Below are 17,115 nucleotides of genomic sequence, written 5' to 3'. Positions count from 1 at the left end.
AAGTATATGCAAAACAATATTCAAGCTACATGGACGAGTATCCTAAAATTAATAACAGAATGATCTCTGCAGCCTCAGTATGCTTCCAACATATGTTTGCATTGCAACACTGACTCTCGTTTTGTGATTGCACTGTTTTTCCTCATGTGGCTTCATCCTTATTATCTAGCCCAGATCTGCTGTGGAGATGAAGCAGAGCTGAGGAGAACTGGTGGATGGTAGCTCCAGAACTGTAGCTCACTTGCTGAGAAGGTGCAAGGTATTTTCTGAATGAAGTAGGGCATGGTAGAAGAACAAAACAAGGTTTCCAGGTTTAGTTGAATTTTACTCTGGGGAGTATCCTTGCCTCTTCTACGCTTCTCCAGCATGGTAATGGGCAAATATTTCCCAAGCGGGTTTTGAATGCCAAAAGAGCCTTTTTGCTTGTGCCAGTAGTATCTGGAACAAGATGATTGTGCAAATGTCATCCATCAATCACAACTCTTTCTTTGGTAATGTCATGTATGAAGTTCCATTTAATAAAGCCTTCATCAAGCCAGGTTAGGTAATCGTTAGTTCTCTATATCTGTTTATCATCTAACGTGCGCTTTCTATTTATATTTACACATTATACTTATAATTATTTACAAATGATTATTTGGCACTGAATTAGGCAAACTATTTCAGAAATCCCTGAAATGCACAGAAATGTTCAGGCAGCATACAAGATTGTTTTTCAAACCTCAGCAGGCTAAATTAGATCCTGCCGTTCATTCATTTGCACTGAAGTCAATTGGAGTTTTACATGTGGAAATTCTGCAAGATCAAAAATTATGCCCAATGGGCACATAGCTCTATAGAAGAAAATGTCAGCTCCGGATGGCAGTATTTCTGACTTCTCATCAGTTAGACTCTCTCTTCCCCCTCACTTTTTCTCTTTTTCTCAATTAGCCTTTCTCGCATTTTTATGTGAGTGGTTTTGAAAGGGTTCCTGGCAAAAACTTGCTGCATATACTGTCCATGTTTTCATTTACAGATTGCTGAAATGGACAGGCAGATAAATAAATAGATGGGGTTTTCTGAGCTTGTGAAATGTGTCACATAATATAAACCCCTCCTCTATGTTCGTTTTGTCAAATATGTCAAATGGTATTTTTGGAATTATATTTCTGGAATATACTCAGCATTTCTTATTTCTGTTCTTGATCTGTGCACCCCTGTTTGACAGTCCCTTAATCTGTCTGATATAAACTGAATGAATAGCAGCATTTAAAAATATGGCTTCAGGGACTCCTTAGGAGGTTTCTTTGTAAGTGTACATTTACTAGTTCATCTGTAAATTTATTTTATGAGGTGTTTAAACCTCAAGAAAACTGAAAAGCATAATATTAATGCCTGGTTTACATCTACTGAAGTCAACAGGAACTTTGCAATTGACTTTAATGGTAGCCTGTGTCCTCTGATTATGAAAGTGGCAAGGATGATATACACAAAACCACAAGGAGAGTTTTCTGTTTCGTCATATCCTATTCTGTTTGCAGATGCATAAGCAAAGTACAATGTGGTTTGTTCTTGAATGAAACAATTCAGAGTTTGGACCTAATCCTGAACCGCATCACTACTTTAGGTGGTGTTTTGCTTCTCAAAAGATCATGGACTGCTCATTCTCTGAGTGGCTCATGAAGGTGGCAAGGTAGGAAATCCAGCCAAAGTTTCATAAGGCTTTTGAAAATTATGCTTTTGGTTTTGATTTTACATCTGCCCTATCCTAAGAGTAATGGAAGAAGCTGATGAAGCAGTTTTCTTCCCAGCTGTCTTGGTTTTTTTTTCATGTCATCAATTTTGACAAGGTTCCTGGAAATACACATACTATCTGTAGCACATCTGTACATGTTTTCCCTTAAGGTTCACTGAAGTGTAGTAGAAAGTTTCCATCATGCTATTGTAATCCCAGGCATCATTTTCATATCGTGTTAGTGAAAGTGAGTGAGAGTACACCACAACAAAAAAAAGCTCCCAGAACCCAGCTTTTTTCCTGTTAGTGTAACAAGCACAGCAGTCTCAACAGGCTACATCTGGCAAGTGATTTGTAGTAGTAAATAATGCTAGACAAAAATTCCCACAAGCTTCTTGTTGAATCCGCTTCAGAGGTGTTACTCATTTGGTGGCTGAAACGTTGGTCTTGCTTCACATTTTTAATGCTTGTGAGAGTTTTAAGTATTTTGTTGGTAACTGCAGCTGGTAGCACGCTGCAAACAAGAGCTCGTCAAATGTTTTCAGATGGAGCCATGCTCAGTTGGAAAATGCCACTTGTGCAGGACGAAAATGGTGTCCCTGGGGTGCACCAGATCCACTGAAGCCCCAGAGAGAGCCGAACTGGGTGATTGCTGCTGCCCTGTCCCCACCATCCCCACCAGCCACCCCTTGGTGCTGGCCTGAGTAGACCACCGGCACAGCAGTAAATAATTAAGTGGGTAAAGTCATGTCTTAGGGTGGACAAAAGTTACACCACCCAAATTAGAAGGGAGTAAATCCTGGTGTGTGTGAGTGTGTCCCCAGGTCTCCCCCCTGCCCCAGCAGAGCCAGCTCCCACCTTGTCTGTGCCATGGGCTAGCAGCTCTCTGGCTTCTTCCCCTCACCTCCTGCCAGGCTGGTGGAGCATCAGACTTTTCTGGTCCCCCTCCACAAGACCCTTGAGTCCTCGGGCTGCTTCCCCTTCAGGCTACCCAGCCCCAAGGCTTCCTGATTCGCAGGTGGCTGCTTTTTTGATGTATCCCAGTATTCGGGCAGCCGGGAGTCCAGCAGCCCTGGGGTTTGTGCTGCCTAGTGATGCAATTGTTTTGGGAGTGAGCTGGAAATATTGTATGCTGGCTTTCTCAAAAAACCCAGTGTGTCATAAATTCTCCCTCAGAAAAAAGCAATTATTAGTATTTATTGCTGGCCTAACACAAAATTTGTCTGTGTTGAAATTACTTCGGGAAAATTTAGTTGAAAGAGAACTGGTAAAGATCATTCCAGATGGCTGCTGTAGCCCTTAGTTCATCTTTATCATCCAGACATGAACAGAGATCTCTGTACTATAATTACAGAAATAAATAATGACTAGAAATGATGTCTTTATGGGAGACTTAGACCTCCTAGATGTAGGCTGGAGGCAGGTGTGCAGAAGTAGGGACCTATTTCTCAAGGTACCTATAAACATGGTAGGTGAAATGCTTCATCACCAAATGACTTCTCAACCAATCCTATTTAAGACTTAGTTTTGATGAGCACCATGGCTTCTGTGGAAGAATAAAAATAAAAGAAATTTTGAAACAAGTACTCACAAACCTACTGTGTTTACACTAAATAGAAGAATAGATAGAAGCAGGATTGTAGTTAAGTTTCCTGATTCTGAAGAGGAAAATTTTTATAAGCTACATGAATTAATTACTGAAGTCATCCGGTTGAGGAGCCAAGGGGCTGAAATGTGGAGAAGGTGCAGAGTTATTAAAGTTTCAGATGTGAAAACTACCTAGAACTTATGTCCCAAATGAAAAAAAAATCTCAGGAAAAGCACCGTATGTAACGTGATGGGTGAGCATCACAGAAAAGGTGTTGGTAGGTAATGAAAGGACCGAAGAAAAAGGGATCAGCAAAGAAAGTTGTGCCTCAGAAGGCAGGATGTGTAGGAACAAAGTAAAAACAAATGAAAGGAGCTTGAGAGAAATACCAAAACATTCTTCATCTAGAGAAAATGTTGGAAAGAGAAAGGCTCCTGTGCTGTGAAGATGAACTATAATCTCTGCTGGATAAGCTGATGATGATCTAGCAACAGGGCAAAGTCTGGAGCCTTACTGAGGGTGTGGAAACAGCAGTTAACCAGCCAACGAGGGAATAAAGCTCAGCACAGCTAATGGGCTCCAGTCAGGGGAGCGGGATCACTGTTGTTCCAGAATTCAGGCAGAACAGGTATATGAAACCATATGTGTGAATGTTTTGTAAGGAGGAAAGGGACCATGTGACAAGAGTGCAGTTTCTCCGTGTAAGAAGGGAGGAGAGAGTTGTGTGGACCAGAGCAGGCCTATTAATCTGACTTCAGGGTGCAAAGCTTTAAAACAGATACTGAAGGAAAGAATTTTTTATATAGTACATAGAAAAATTTCTATTTTTTTTTTCAAGACCTCCCTTGAACATGGCATGCAAATCTGGTACTTTGATTTGCTGGAAAAGTGATGTCTTGTAAGATCTAACCTTTCTGGATCTCAGTGAAGTGAAGAATTTGCTATGGTACAGCAACATATTTGATATATTGCCAGGAAATGTTTTTCTTTGAGACGGAGGAGACAAATAGGGAAATAGGGGAGGACATTAGGAGGAGAAGAGTAGTGGAGCTGCAGTTCTCTAATCAAGGTTACCTGCTCAGGTGAGGTAGTTATGCTTTTTTTCCCCCCATATACTGACATTACATCCTGTGCAGTCTGCAGTGCTTACCGGTTCTGTGCAGATGCAGAAGGCACACACAGTGCAGATTCTCTCTTGTTTTGCTCTTACAGAGTTTAAAATAAATGACATTTTGGCTGAAAGTATATGTTTTTAGATGGAAAATCATAACTGTTGTTCTGGTATTCAAAGCAGGATTGCAAAATGACAATTGGAGAAAGGGAAACAATGTAGAAGGGAAAACAAGACAATGGAAAAGGAGAAATACAAACATGCGACACTGAGGAACCTTCTTACTTCCTCTGTGCAGAGGAGCTGTTGTGGCTCTGGATCTGTACCACGTTTGGGGGTCAAACTCCCGCAGAGCACTAACCGTTCCCAAAGGGAGGGAAAGAGCGGTGTACACCTCCTCTGCTGCCCCGTGGTCCAGGCAGGGGAGAGCACAGCAAGCTGTCCTCAAGTGCGGTGAGGGCAGGCTGTACTCCTGGCTGCGTCCAGCTCTGTCCCCCAAGCAGAAGTGTGGATGGGCGGCTTGGTTCAGCTTTCCGGGAGCTCTGGTTCCCCCCTACACAGCATTTCACTTCCTCATGCTGCCCCTCCGTGTGTGCCCCTTGCTCACCAGAGACTTCCAGCACTCACCAGCCTTTAGTATTCTACAGAAATGGGCATACTTCCCCAGTGCAAACCTGTGACATTCAGAAACCAGAAGCTACCTGGTATTCATTCTGGTGGGGCGAGAACTTTGTCACTGAGAAGTGGCCGCACAGTGTCTGTGCAAAAATATTCCTATTTATTATAACTCCAGAGAAGTTACTGTACCCTAGGGATGAGCAGTTCCATCCGACTTGGCTGCAAAGAGCTATGGTTGGAAGGAGAGGAGTTTCTCTGAGGGAAGCAACAAGAAGGTACACGCTGATAAAGTCCTTACACATACAGAAATGATGTGGGTAAGCCAAACAAAGAAAGCTTGAGACAAAGGAGAGGGAAGTAAGGATGTATTTTTGGGGAGGGAAGAAAGTACTCTTTGAAGCACAGAGTCAACCAACCGCAGCTGGTTACAGGAGGAAGAAAAGCGTGTCCATCAGGCGGAGGAAAAGCTAGGCGTGCAAAACTAGTGAGAAAATTAAACCGTGGCACGGTACATGGTTATTTCTTATTCTGTGTGGAACAGTTTAAAGTAATGCTTAACTCTGATGTTAGGGATCACTTCTGCAGAGCCTGTGGCTGTCCCGGAGGAGATCAGCTGAAGCCAGAATGCCTTTGAGGAGGAGCTTTGTGGTCATAGCGTAGTTTAGCAGCTAAGGGAGTTTGGATGAGCTGGGACTCATCATAGGGCATATGCGATTTGATGGGGGAAGGGATGGGAGGACTTCTATGGGAAACGGCACTGGTAACACATTACCAGAAATGATGAGAGCACTTAAAAACATTGTAACTGCGGTGCTGGGATCCAAACCAGTTTCCCAGAAGCTGCCTAGTAGGAAGTAGGATGGGTCTACACATTTCATGATTCGGTGAGCAAGGCTTAAAAGGTTGAAGTTAAGCATGGCCTAGGTGAAATAAAAAGAATGGGACATGCAAGCAACCCCAATGCCAAGGTTATTCCATGCCATGTAAGTTCAGTAAGTAGAGTTGAGAGAGCTGAAAAACTTGACCAGGTTTGGAGTTCTTATCCTTATGCAGAGGCTTATTTGAATCCCAGGCTGTTTCTATCCCATGCATGCATTTCATTTGCCATGTGTAGCATTAAAAACTGGAAAGATCACGTAAGGGGGAGCAGTAACCTGAGCTCAAAACGCAAGCTGACCTCTATTCTGACAAGAAAAGCAGCGCTGTCACTTTGGGGTGAAATGTATCTTTTTGCTGGATTCTAGCACAGAACTGAGATGGTCATGGTCAGTTGTCGGTAATGATGTGCTCAATGAGACACTCCTTGAGTTAAGTGGAAGCAGCTAGAAAATCTGTTCCAGTAAAGCTCCTCAGGCTTTGGCAGTAAAAAATAAGAATGTTTTTGCACAGGCATCTTTTCTGCAATTTCCTCTCTGCTTTGCAGCTAGCTCAAACCTTGTGGGGATGGCCGGGCTGTTGTAGGTTTGGGGGTTATATCAGTCTTTCTGCTTCCAGCCTGCTGGTGTTCTCAGCAAAGTGCTTACCCTGGGCTGAGGTCCCACTCTGAAGGCATTGGGATGTCAATAGGCTCTTCATGAAGTCATTGCTTTGTTAAGGAGGTTAAGGGGGATAAACATAAGTTATGACAAAGTTCCAGCTTTGAGAGTCACAATTAAATGTATGACAAACAAGGACTCTATAAAGTGAAGTACATACAAACATACGCATGTAGCAACTTTGCAAGAAACATGTTTAAAGAAACTCCCCAGATCTGAACTATCTGTTGAAACAGACTCATGTGTCTTACATTTACCAGTGAGTTGAAGCAGTGTATCCCCTTTTCATGTGTTTGCATATACCAAAATAAAAACAATCTTTGGAAATCAGCCATTTAATTGTCATAATAAAGCCATGTTATCTTCTTTTCACAGGTGGGAGAACTGAAGAAACAGAGTTATGAAGTTGTCTGCTCAAAGCCATAAAGGAGGCCACTGACAAATCCAGGAACAGAAGCCAAGTCTCCTAGATTGCAGCCTAAATGCCATCTAATACTGTAATCAACAGGAAAGTTTGCCTTCCGATGTTACAACGAGGTATGTCGTAGCATTACCTATATATTAATAATTTTCCCAAGGGAAGCACATTTTGAATGTGTATGTTTGCCTACGGTCTCATCTTTTGAGGTGTTGAGCACCAATAGTTGCATTAGCAGCTGGTTTTACTTGCACTCAAACTTCTGAAGCAGCGCAGCAGCTTTTTTGCATAGGATAGGGAGGGTTTCCTTCTGGCTTTCACCTCAATCTGACGTATTAATGCTGTGGGCATCCCAAATAATTCAAAAAAATTCTTTGGATTCTGCTTCTGAATTGTGTTTCTCGTACTGTTTTCCTTATAACTGGGCATTTTTTTCACAAATATTTCTTTGTAAGTCATATTTAAGACAAACTGTTCTCAAAATCTGATTTACTAAAATTACTACAAGTTAATGTCCAAAAATATCCCAGAGTAGCTTCAATAATTCATATTTCTAGATACTTTAGAGTCCAGCTTCAGGGTTTTCTTCAGGGTCCTGAGCACTTAGGTCCATTCACCTCAGCTTGCCCTTATAGAACATGATGGGTAGTTGGCATCATAGAAAAAGGAAATAGAGTTGTGTATTCCCAATGAGGATGTTCTTAGCATTGGAAATATTTTGGAAATATTGCTGTAAATGTGTTGGAAGCGTCAAAAGCTCACGTCTGGCTCTAGTTTAGCTGGAGGGGAGGCTAGGCCAATAGATCCAGGTGGCAGAGGTGCTGTGAATATGGAAGCCCATTACAGAGCCCAATGCTGTCTGGTGTGTTGAGGAGTATTTGTCACAGTTTTGGCAAAGGTACAGTTTGCTTTCTGTCTCTCCTAGCTATGTCCTCCTATACTGAGTCAGGGACATGTACACAATACTTCTCTTTGAGATGCTCATCTTTTGAGGTGTTGAGCACCAATAGTTGCATTAGCAGCTGGTTTTACTTGCACTCAAACTTCTGAAGCAGCGCAGCAGCTTTTTTGCATAGGATAGGGAGGGTTTCCTTCTGGCTTTCACCTCAATCTGACGTATTAATGCTGTGGGCATCCCAAAATAGTGCTAGTGTCCAACACTGAAACACTATTGAAGCATTGTCTTAGTTGTAGGTAGCTTGGTGATTTATTAAGAGAAAGTATTAAATCAGGTTGGAAAACTGTATTACCTCTACAACATACTCCTGAAAGCACCTTCACAGTTTCCAAATCTTTGTTTTCAGTAGTTTGCCTGGACACAGGTGATGAGCATGCTCAGAGAATACGTCAGGTTAGCTACAATCAAACCTGTAAAGCATCTGCAATTCATCCATGCTTCTCCCACCAGCAGGTGTCATTCTGGAAAAAGGAAAATATTGTAATTTCCTGAATTGGAGAATTTGGCTGTGACAAAGAAGAAAAAAAAAAAAGTTTGCTTAAAATACAGTTTTTGAAGGATACTTTGTTCCAAATAAAACCCAAGAGAAAGTTGGCCGGGGTGCATTTTTTAATAATCTTTGTGCAGTGTGTAATCCTGACATATGACCAATGATGAGCAGATGACTGGTAACCAATGTCTAGTTAAACCTGTCTTCTGCTTTTCACTGTTCTCTGTGACATCTTCACCTGCTTAATCACCCCTATGACTATAAAATCAGTGACATTCATCAATATTTATGATGGGCTTTTGGCTTTAGTACCCCCAAAGGAAACAGAAAGGAAAGCGTTGAATTCAGATTCATTTACTTCAAGGTAAACTTGACGTAATCTCACAGAAGCAACTGAATTCAGTAGAATTGCTTGGGATTTAGTTTGAAGTAACCAAAAGTAGTATTTAATTTTCTACTCCATAAATAAGCCTCAAGCAGAAAATAATCACATTATCATTTTAATATCTATTATAATGTTTATGTTTTCCTTTAAGTGTTCATCTGGGTTTTAGCTGCAGCCTCCTTTAATGTGAAGAGATTATTTTTGATTTCTCAGGAGCACAGTGAGAAGGCTATGCCTGAATTGTAAAGAACCAAGATGCTGCTGGTTCATTGCTGAGGGCTCTTGCTCTACCGAATCTAGTCTTCTGACTGTTAAAAACAAAGTTGCTGTGAAATCGATGCAGAACATGTCTTGCCCACCCTATATCCTACTGGAAGTTTGTTCCAACCCATCACAGCTTTGATGCTTATAAATATTTTTCTATCTTTCAGCCTAGATTTACCCAGGGCCCTTGTGTCTATATTGTCCTTCTACACTGAAGAGTTTTTCCCCTTCTGTTGTGATTTCCTCCCTGCTGATGTATTTAGCAAAATCAATGACACCCCCTTTCAGGCTCGATTTTAGTAAGCCAGAGGTGCTAGGCTGTGGGCCAACGTGCCATGCACAGCCTGCCAGGATGGCTCCTCTCATCCAGCACTGACTTTCCCTAGGGGCAGGCTGTGGGCTGTGTGGGTGTGCGTGGGAGCCACACGGTCCCTTCCCCTACCATTTGCATCCGCACGTAGCTGGGAAGTTTGGGCCTGAGCATCCCAGGCTGAACTAATAAAATTTGCATAATTTTCTTTCAGAAGCTTGGTTTTCCATCCCCCAGCATTACTTTAAGTTAAATTGATCTTTTTTAAACAAAAGCAAGCAGATGTGTCCATCCTTTGTTATTGCCGTGCATACGACATTAAAGCAACAGCTTCCACACCCTGCCAGCAATTCTTCACCTGACACATCTTAGTGCTGTATCTGCCCTTCTTTTCTCTTCACTGCGGTCATCTTCCAGTTGACTAGTCTGGCCAGGTTTATCTTAGCTGTTTCTAGAAGTGCTACTACAAAGGACTATTTGCTACTGTGATATGATAGTCCACCAAAACTCTGCCTGGAATCAAAGGGAAATTTGTTTGAGGAAAAAAACGAGAACAAGCTCCAAGGCTTGGCTGCAAGGAATGCATTGAAGTGGGAATTAGTTTTACATTTTCAGAATTTTTAATTACAACAAAATGATATAAAATAATTGTACTTTAGGCAGACATATCTTTTTCAATATAGTATTTAACTACGAATGCCACAATGCTTGTCTCCTGAACAGTATCAACCACTTGGTTGCTGAATTAGTGTATAAATTGAGAATTTAAAACTTTGCTTTAAAATAGCTAAATGTGGAGTCTTGGGTTTGCATGAAGTCTGTATTAGTGTTTTCTGACTTTTTGAATATTTAGTTTTGAAAATGTCGTGGTATTCTACAATTTGAAATTCAAAAGTATAGAAGTATTGTGAATGTGACTAGTTCATTATGCGCTTTATTTCTATAGGGCCTAGATAACAGGCTGTGATGATGTCCAAGAGGTTTTTATACATTAATGTATGAGATTTAGATACAATTTTATACAGTAAAGTATGAAATTTAGACAAAACTATTTCTTTGGAGTTTTAAATTTTTTTCATGGTTTTAGTTAAGTGAAATCCTATGAAATTTTGTTTAGTTGTTTTTTCAGTATGTTATTTTATTAATTTTAGAAGAAAAGCATGTGCCTAAATGTAGACCTTCTGTGTCATTTTAGAGCCCCTGGAGATCCCACCCAGCCTCTCCCTGCCACTTCAAAGGTGTGGGTTTCCTGTCAGTCCCATATCGTATCTGCCAGCCATGCACAGTTATCCTGGATACTCCAGGGTATTCCAGCAGGCACTAGGTACCTTCTTTTAGCCATCTGAATTTCTCCTTTAGATAAATGCTGTAAAAGATAATACACCTCTACCAATGCTTAACAAAATTAAAGATAGCACAGCTGTGAAGGTAATTCCGTCTAAGGTGTTTTATTTAAGTTTAACAAGACATAGAGGCAGGAAAGCAATTTCATGTGCAAGTACAGAGTTACTGTGTTCAACGGGATGCTATCAAGAGTCTGTTTTGAATTATGATGGCTGAGCTGAACCTGTGCATGCGTTGGGAGCTGCTGTTGCTGAGGGTATGCCCCCCGAAAGCCCTGGCCAGAAATCTGGGGCTTCTCATCAGGAACGTAGGGGTCTGATGTTTTAAAGTGTTTGGAGCATGGCAAAAGTAAGCTTAATTCCTCAGTTTTGGGCATGATGCAGCAAACCAATTTTGCTGAAAAAGTAGGTATTTTTGGGTACTAGGGCACTCACAGGGAATTAGAGGAACACTTGCATTAATTACTTAGGCAATTAGAAACCTAGGTTAATCAGGTCCATTTTTGATGGTCTACTGAATCAGAGGGAAGTTAAAAACCTTGAATATATTAGTGTAATTATGTATGAATTGTACTGTGTGGTTACTGAATTGTTTTTTATAACAAGAACAATTCGTTGCATATAATATATCAAAGTTATATAGTGTATAAGTATAAAACATATAACTCAAAATAAAATTAAAGCTATTGGAAGGCAGCAAACTCTGGATGAAATTCACCACAAGGATTAATTAGGATTGTATAGACAAAGAACACTCTCCCATGAGCTTTTTTTAACCAGTCACTAACATTAGGATCGTTAGGAATTTGGACTACTTTTGCAGAAGTTTAAAAAATGAAATTGTTACAGAAAAAGGCATGATGCAGAGTGACTTGCAAAACAATCATAAGATCTGATTTAGTAGTGTACAATATTAATTTTGTAAATTGTGAATGAAGCAGAACTGTTTTCATGTGCTGATTTTTTTTTTTTTTTAAGTCTTTATCAATCTTTGTCAGGATGAACCCCCAAGGCATGACTGTGATGGCTGTTTGAAACAAGAAACAGATACCCTCTTGGTGTTATTCTTTTCACTAATCACTGGGAATCTGAGCCTGAATGAAGATGGAGGAAGACTCCTACAGAGAACCGGGAACGGTTTGTCCCTTAAGAAGGGTATAATGGCATTTTTAATGTTTTTACCAAATACCAGGGTATGTGATAAAAGTTTATGGATTGGGAATTAATTGAAAGATTGTGAAATGGGAAAGAATGCACATTATGGGAAGCCTTGGAGAACTACAACCTAAGCACCCTGAAATTTGCGACCAAGGCCACAGAATGTCTCTGGAGTTATTGGAACCATCTCAGATGACTGTTATTTCTGATATAATTTACCAGTCCCAGTAAGCTCCCCCAGCCAGACTGGGAAAAGACATTCCTTTTATTAATGTTAGTCCAGGGGACTAAAGTGTATTCTGGGAAATGAAACATATAGTTTAAGGAATTAGCTACAGAATTCAGTTTTGTAAAAAAAGAGACAGTGTGCATTTGTACCTGGGAGGTGGTATAGGTTTTGAAAAATGCTGTTCAAAAGAAAACGTGCTTATATCTAAACTCTGTTATCTGCAACATAAAGGTTTACAGTTTTAAATGTATTAAATAACGTATCTGTATGATGAAATGTGAAATGTATAATTAAACTAATAAGTATAGAACTAGTAAATGTTATCTAAATCGTATGTGCAAATATTAAACTGTTTCATTTCTAGAGGTTACAGAAAACACTTTAAAATTTTATACAGTCTTTCCACCCCCTCTAGTTTTTAATGTAATTACAGTTTTAAAGCTAATCTATTAGTTTTTTTAATATTTGCAGTTGTGTTAAATTTTACTGAGGAACAATTTAGTTTGGAGAAACCGTTACACTTTATCCCAACTGTGGTTCGTGTTGTTTGAACAAGAAGTCCCTGAGTGTTTGTCCCAAATATCAATATTTTCACTCCACTGGCAGCTGTATATTTGTGGTCACCCTACAGCAATGTATGCAAAGAATGTATACAGTGGCAGTGCCTCTTCCAGAAAGTACCAGAAGGAAAACTGGATGTGGTCAACCCACACATAATTTGCTCTTCTTGGTGGAGGTCTCGCATAGACAACACTTAAATGGCACTTTTTGTTTCTGGATAGGATGAAGGTAAGAGATGGAAACCATTCAAAAGCCATTGCTTACATTCCCTGAAATGGGCTAAAAAGAACAGCTCTTCTGAGACACAGTTTTACACTGAACATACGCAGAGCTGCGTTATTATTAATTCTGAAAACGTGTTTACAATAGTTAGGTAAAATATTTAGTTACTATTTAAATATTTTGATGTATTATAGTTCGTACACAAATTTTAGCTGTCTACTGCACTTAACATTTCCAATTTAAATAACTGGTTTCATTAAGAATTCTGTGATACAAATTAATAACAAAAGGCAGTTAATACAGAGTGCAGTTATGAGATCAAAATACATGTGGTTTAAATTTAAAGAATTAAATGTTAGCATTTCCCTATAGAGAAAGGTTATTTGGGCAGTGGTGTACTGACATTATCACCACCCACGGAGAAGGGGACCTGTTGATCCTATCGGTTAAGCAGAAATTCAAAAAAGGAAGAATGTAGGTCTAGCGGGTTTGCTTGGTGTGAGTGATTCACACAGGAAAAATGCTGATACCTGGAGTCATCGTAGTGACCTTCTCTAATGATTAAAAAGAGTTTGTCAAGCTGGAGGGTTTAGGTTGCTTGCTACGTAAAGGTGGTCTTGGTTATTAATATAATAAGTGGAAAGTTAAATGATGACCATGGAAATACGATAACAAGTGCTATTGCAAATGAGACAAAAAAAGATTTTCTGTGGGCATTAAAACTGATCGTCCAATGTGTTAACCATGGGGCTGAAGGACTGCTAAGAAAATGATGTGCAAAGTGGATGAAATAAAGGATAAAAGTGTGTTTAAGTAGGTATTTCTTCAAAGCTTCCTTCAGGGAGGTGTTTCTAGGCACTACCATACTGCTTCTGACAAATCATGTCTGTTAAGCTGAAGGTAAGTAAACAGCATTCATTTAGCAGTATACAGTGCTATCTATATCTCTGAATTTCTGTTTGGGCAAACCTTTATAATAACTTTATTTGACCTAGAAACAAATCTATTAAAACCATCCATTACTAATTTGTCACTATTTAATGTTAGTTTAATATGACAACTCTGGGATGGCTTTGCCTGTTACTCCTGGAAGAAACTACATAACATTGTGTGGGTTCGAGTAGTTTCACGCAGACCTGGGACTGCACAGAAAAGCCAGTTCTCAACATCACTGCACATAGGGAAAGCTTGTCTCTGACCCTCAGTCGAACAGCTTGAACACATGCTGAGTGAAACCCCAGGCTACCAATACTCTGCACTTTGGCTTTTGAAACTTTCTGGGTAAGATACAGTTTCAACATGAAAAGTCAAAATACAGTGGTTTACAATCAGTTTTGCTTTGTTTGAAGCTAAAACTCAAAGCAAAACTCCTGAGGTATAGAGCTGTATGAAGCAAAACATAAGAAAATTAACAGAAAACCTCTGCAAACTGAACAATCTAGTTTCACCCAGCTCTTGAAATAACCCCTTTTTGCTAGTTCACTTTTCAATTGCATGTGTGGGATGTCAAAAATTAGTTGTTTTCACTACCCTGTGGCACAGGTGATAAACGCCGCAGCTCCAAAGCATAACCCTCTGTCCGAGCAAGGTCTCACTCTCACTCTCTGTCTCAGCTGATACTTTCGACATCTGCCAAAAGATGATATTTTCTCAGTCCCTGGCTAGTTACGTTTAGCTCTTGATTGTCTGTAAAAAAAGCCTGTATGTTTTTTTGTAGTTGCATCCAGCTCTGAACTAATTTCCTAGATCTATAACAATGCTCTAAATAGTACCCAGTCCCAAAGTAGCAGCAGTAACTTCACCTCTGGGGGATCGCCCGAGGATTTATGGCATTGTAAGTTCAAAGCCTGATATTTCAGAGATGCTGAACACCTGTTTCTCTTCCTAGCTGGTATGGGAGCTGCAGGTGCTCATGCTCTTGTGAAGATCAGACCTCTTCTGCATCAGTATGTTTATTTACATTTATTTACAGTGAAACAACAAAGAATCCTCTGCTCTCCTTTCACTTTTTGTAAAATTGTAGTGCAACTGGCTTGAAACAAACCTATGAACGGCACCAAGCCAGAAGGTACTTCTAGGAGAGCATTGCTGAGCGTGTGTGAGTTCAGACTCTCAGGGCTCCTTTGTTGGCTGGGCAGCTGATCCATTTTCTTTCCCCCTAAAATATTGAGGGAGTGAACTCCTGAGCCTCCAAAATTATCACTGACGGAGAAGCAATGCCTCAGCAGCAGTGGGACTAAGTGAGTCAGCTTCTGGATGTAGATCTCAGACTTTGACATCTTTGTTGAGAAGAACTAGAGTGATGTTCAGGAAAAAAAATAAAAATTATTGTCAGATAATCAGTGATCTTGTGTACCTATATTTTGCTTATTCGTATGTCAGGTTTTTGTGGTGAACCAGTCAGTACCTAGGAATGTGCAGAGTGCAAGCAGAATGACCAAATTTGAAGGTTGAAGGTATCTTGAAGCACAGCTCACAGGCTGGGTTACATGAGGATTATTGTGCATGGATTTTACAATATAATGGCTCACCTCTGCACAAGAGTGAATTTTATATGGTGTGAGCATATGTCACCGAAAAAACCCAACATTGGGTTGTTGGTGGAATGCAAATATTATGTGACTCTTAGTCTCACTTGGTATTTTAAACCATGAGAGTTTCAGATTTGAGTCACAGTAACTTGTAACTAGGATATGTATATACGCATATATAGCACACAGGCTGTAAGCAAGGCTTTTGCCTTGGGGTTATTTTCTCCTCAAATTGCAGATTTGGTTCTCTGTTATTGTAAGCCATTACAGCCTCAACGAAAAGTTAGAAGTCAGATCACATGCTTCCAAAATGTGAAAAGAAACCTGAACTGGGAACCCTTAGTCTTCTATTTTCTTCTCCAGCCACTTTGATTTTTAGAACCCTTGGTCCATCAAACCACGTTACATCTTTCCTGCACCTCTGCTTCTCCATGGTGCTTCCTGTGTGGAGCTGGCATCGGGATTTGTTGGGCCTCTAACTTACCTCATCAGAGCACTCAGCAGCATCTCATCTTTTGTTAGAAGCAGAACACACTACTTAAAGAGCACCTTTCACCCAAGACCTTTATTGGAAAACTCCTCTAGTCAGAGCAAGATTTGGAGAAGATGGCACCTGAGTGCCTGCCAGCAGAGCAGCCTCAGAAGCATGTGTGGGAAAAAGTTTTTTCTTGGTTTTTTTTTTTCCTTTTAATTCAGCACTTTGAGTTAGAACATGCGTGTAGCCAAGCTGTGCAAAGAATGACTTGCTGAACAGAAGACTGTAAGGTAGGGTTAGAGGCTCTGCTTAAGAGAAAATCTGCCTCAGCCTGGAGAACAATCCCACCACAAAATAAAATTAACTTTAAAAGTAATGAGATTTTCCACTGTTAACATAATAGCAGCAAACCACATGTTCTAAACAGTTTGGGGCTTTTTTTGGGTTTTGGGTGGTTTTTTTGTTGTTGTGTTGGTTTTTTTTTGGTTTTGTTTTTTTTTTTTTGTATAAGGACTCATTTTTTGTAACAAACCCCAGACTATTAGCCCTGCCATTTTTCCACTGCTGGAGGAAAACGCGGACTCTTGCTGAGTTGTATGGTGAATATCTCAGAGATATTTGAATCTGCCACCAATAAAAAGGCCTCTGAAATGCTAGCATGGAAGAACCAGTTCAAGGTAGAGGAAATGGAAAAAATGGGAAAAAAGAAGAAACATCTCTTTGGATCTTTAGCTCTGTTATTTTTTAGATTATGTTTCTTCTGAGGTCCCAAAATCTTTAGTAACAAACAAGATTTCTTTTAAAAAGTATTAAGTTATCAAAACATTTGCCAGGTCCTAATATTAAATCCTAGCAGTCAGCAATGTTTAAGTTCAGCCATATCATTTTGCTGAGTAAGTCATGCTAAAACTTAAAATTTTCCCCTCAAAATGATCTTTCCAAATGAGATTGATATTGTGAGAAAAAAAGAAAAGAGAGAAGGATGCCTTCATCTTGAGGAATTATGGAATTAATTTTCTTTATACACTCTGTTTGCACAAGACATTTTTGTTAACTCTTAATAAAAATACCATTCAGCTGCTACTTTCATTGTTTTTATCCTGGGACCAATACAACATTGTCATTATTGGATATAAAGTGCTGTAAAAACAAATCTAATTTGTTAAGTTTATTTTGATAAGAAATAAATATAAAGGTAGTGCATA

General features: G+C 39.9%; 1 long non-coding RNA gene across 8 annotated transcripts in view; it reads left to right on the top strand.

The window, feature by feature from the left end:
* The window catches only part of LOC102053087 (uncharacterized), an 88,302-nt gene extending 74,827 nt beyond the window's left edge, over positions 1-13,475 (top strand). For 7 of the 8 annotated variants that reach the window (XR_008731128.1, XR_008731127.1, XR_008731130.1 and 4 more), the window contains 2 exons: positions 6,942-7,103; positions 11,713-13,475. This is a non-coding gene — a long non-coding RNA (uncharacterized LOC102053087). The other variant, XR_008731129.1, reaches the window with a different exon arrangement.
* Positions 13,476-17,115: the final 3,640 nt, after the last annotated feature.

Source organism: Falco cherrug, chromosome 2, assembly GCF_023634085.1.
Source record: "Falco cherrug isolate bFalChe1 chromosome 2, bFalChe1.pri, whole genome shotgun sequence".
In the NCBI taxonomy this organism is placed as follows: domain Eukaryota; kingdom Metazoa; phylum Chordata; class Aves; order Falconiformes; family Falconidae; genus Falco; species Falco cherrug.
This window is presented reverse-complemented; position numbering and strand designations above follow the sequence as displayed.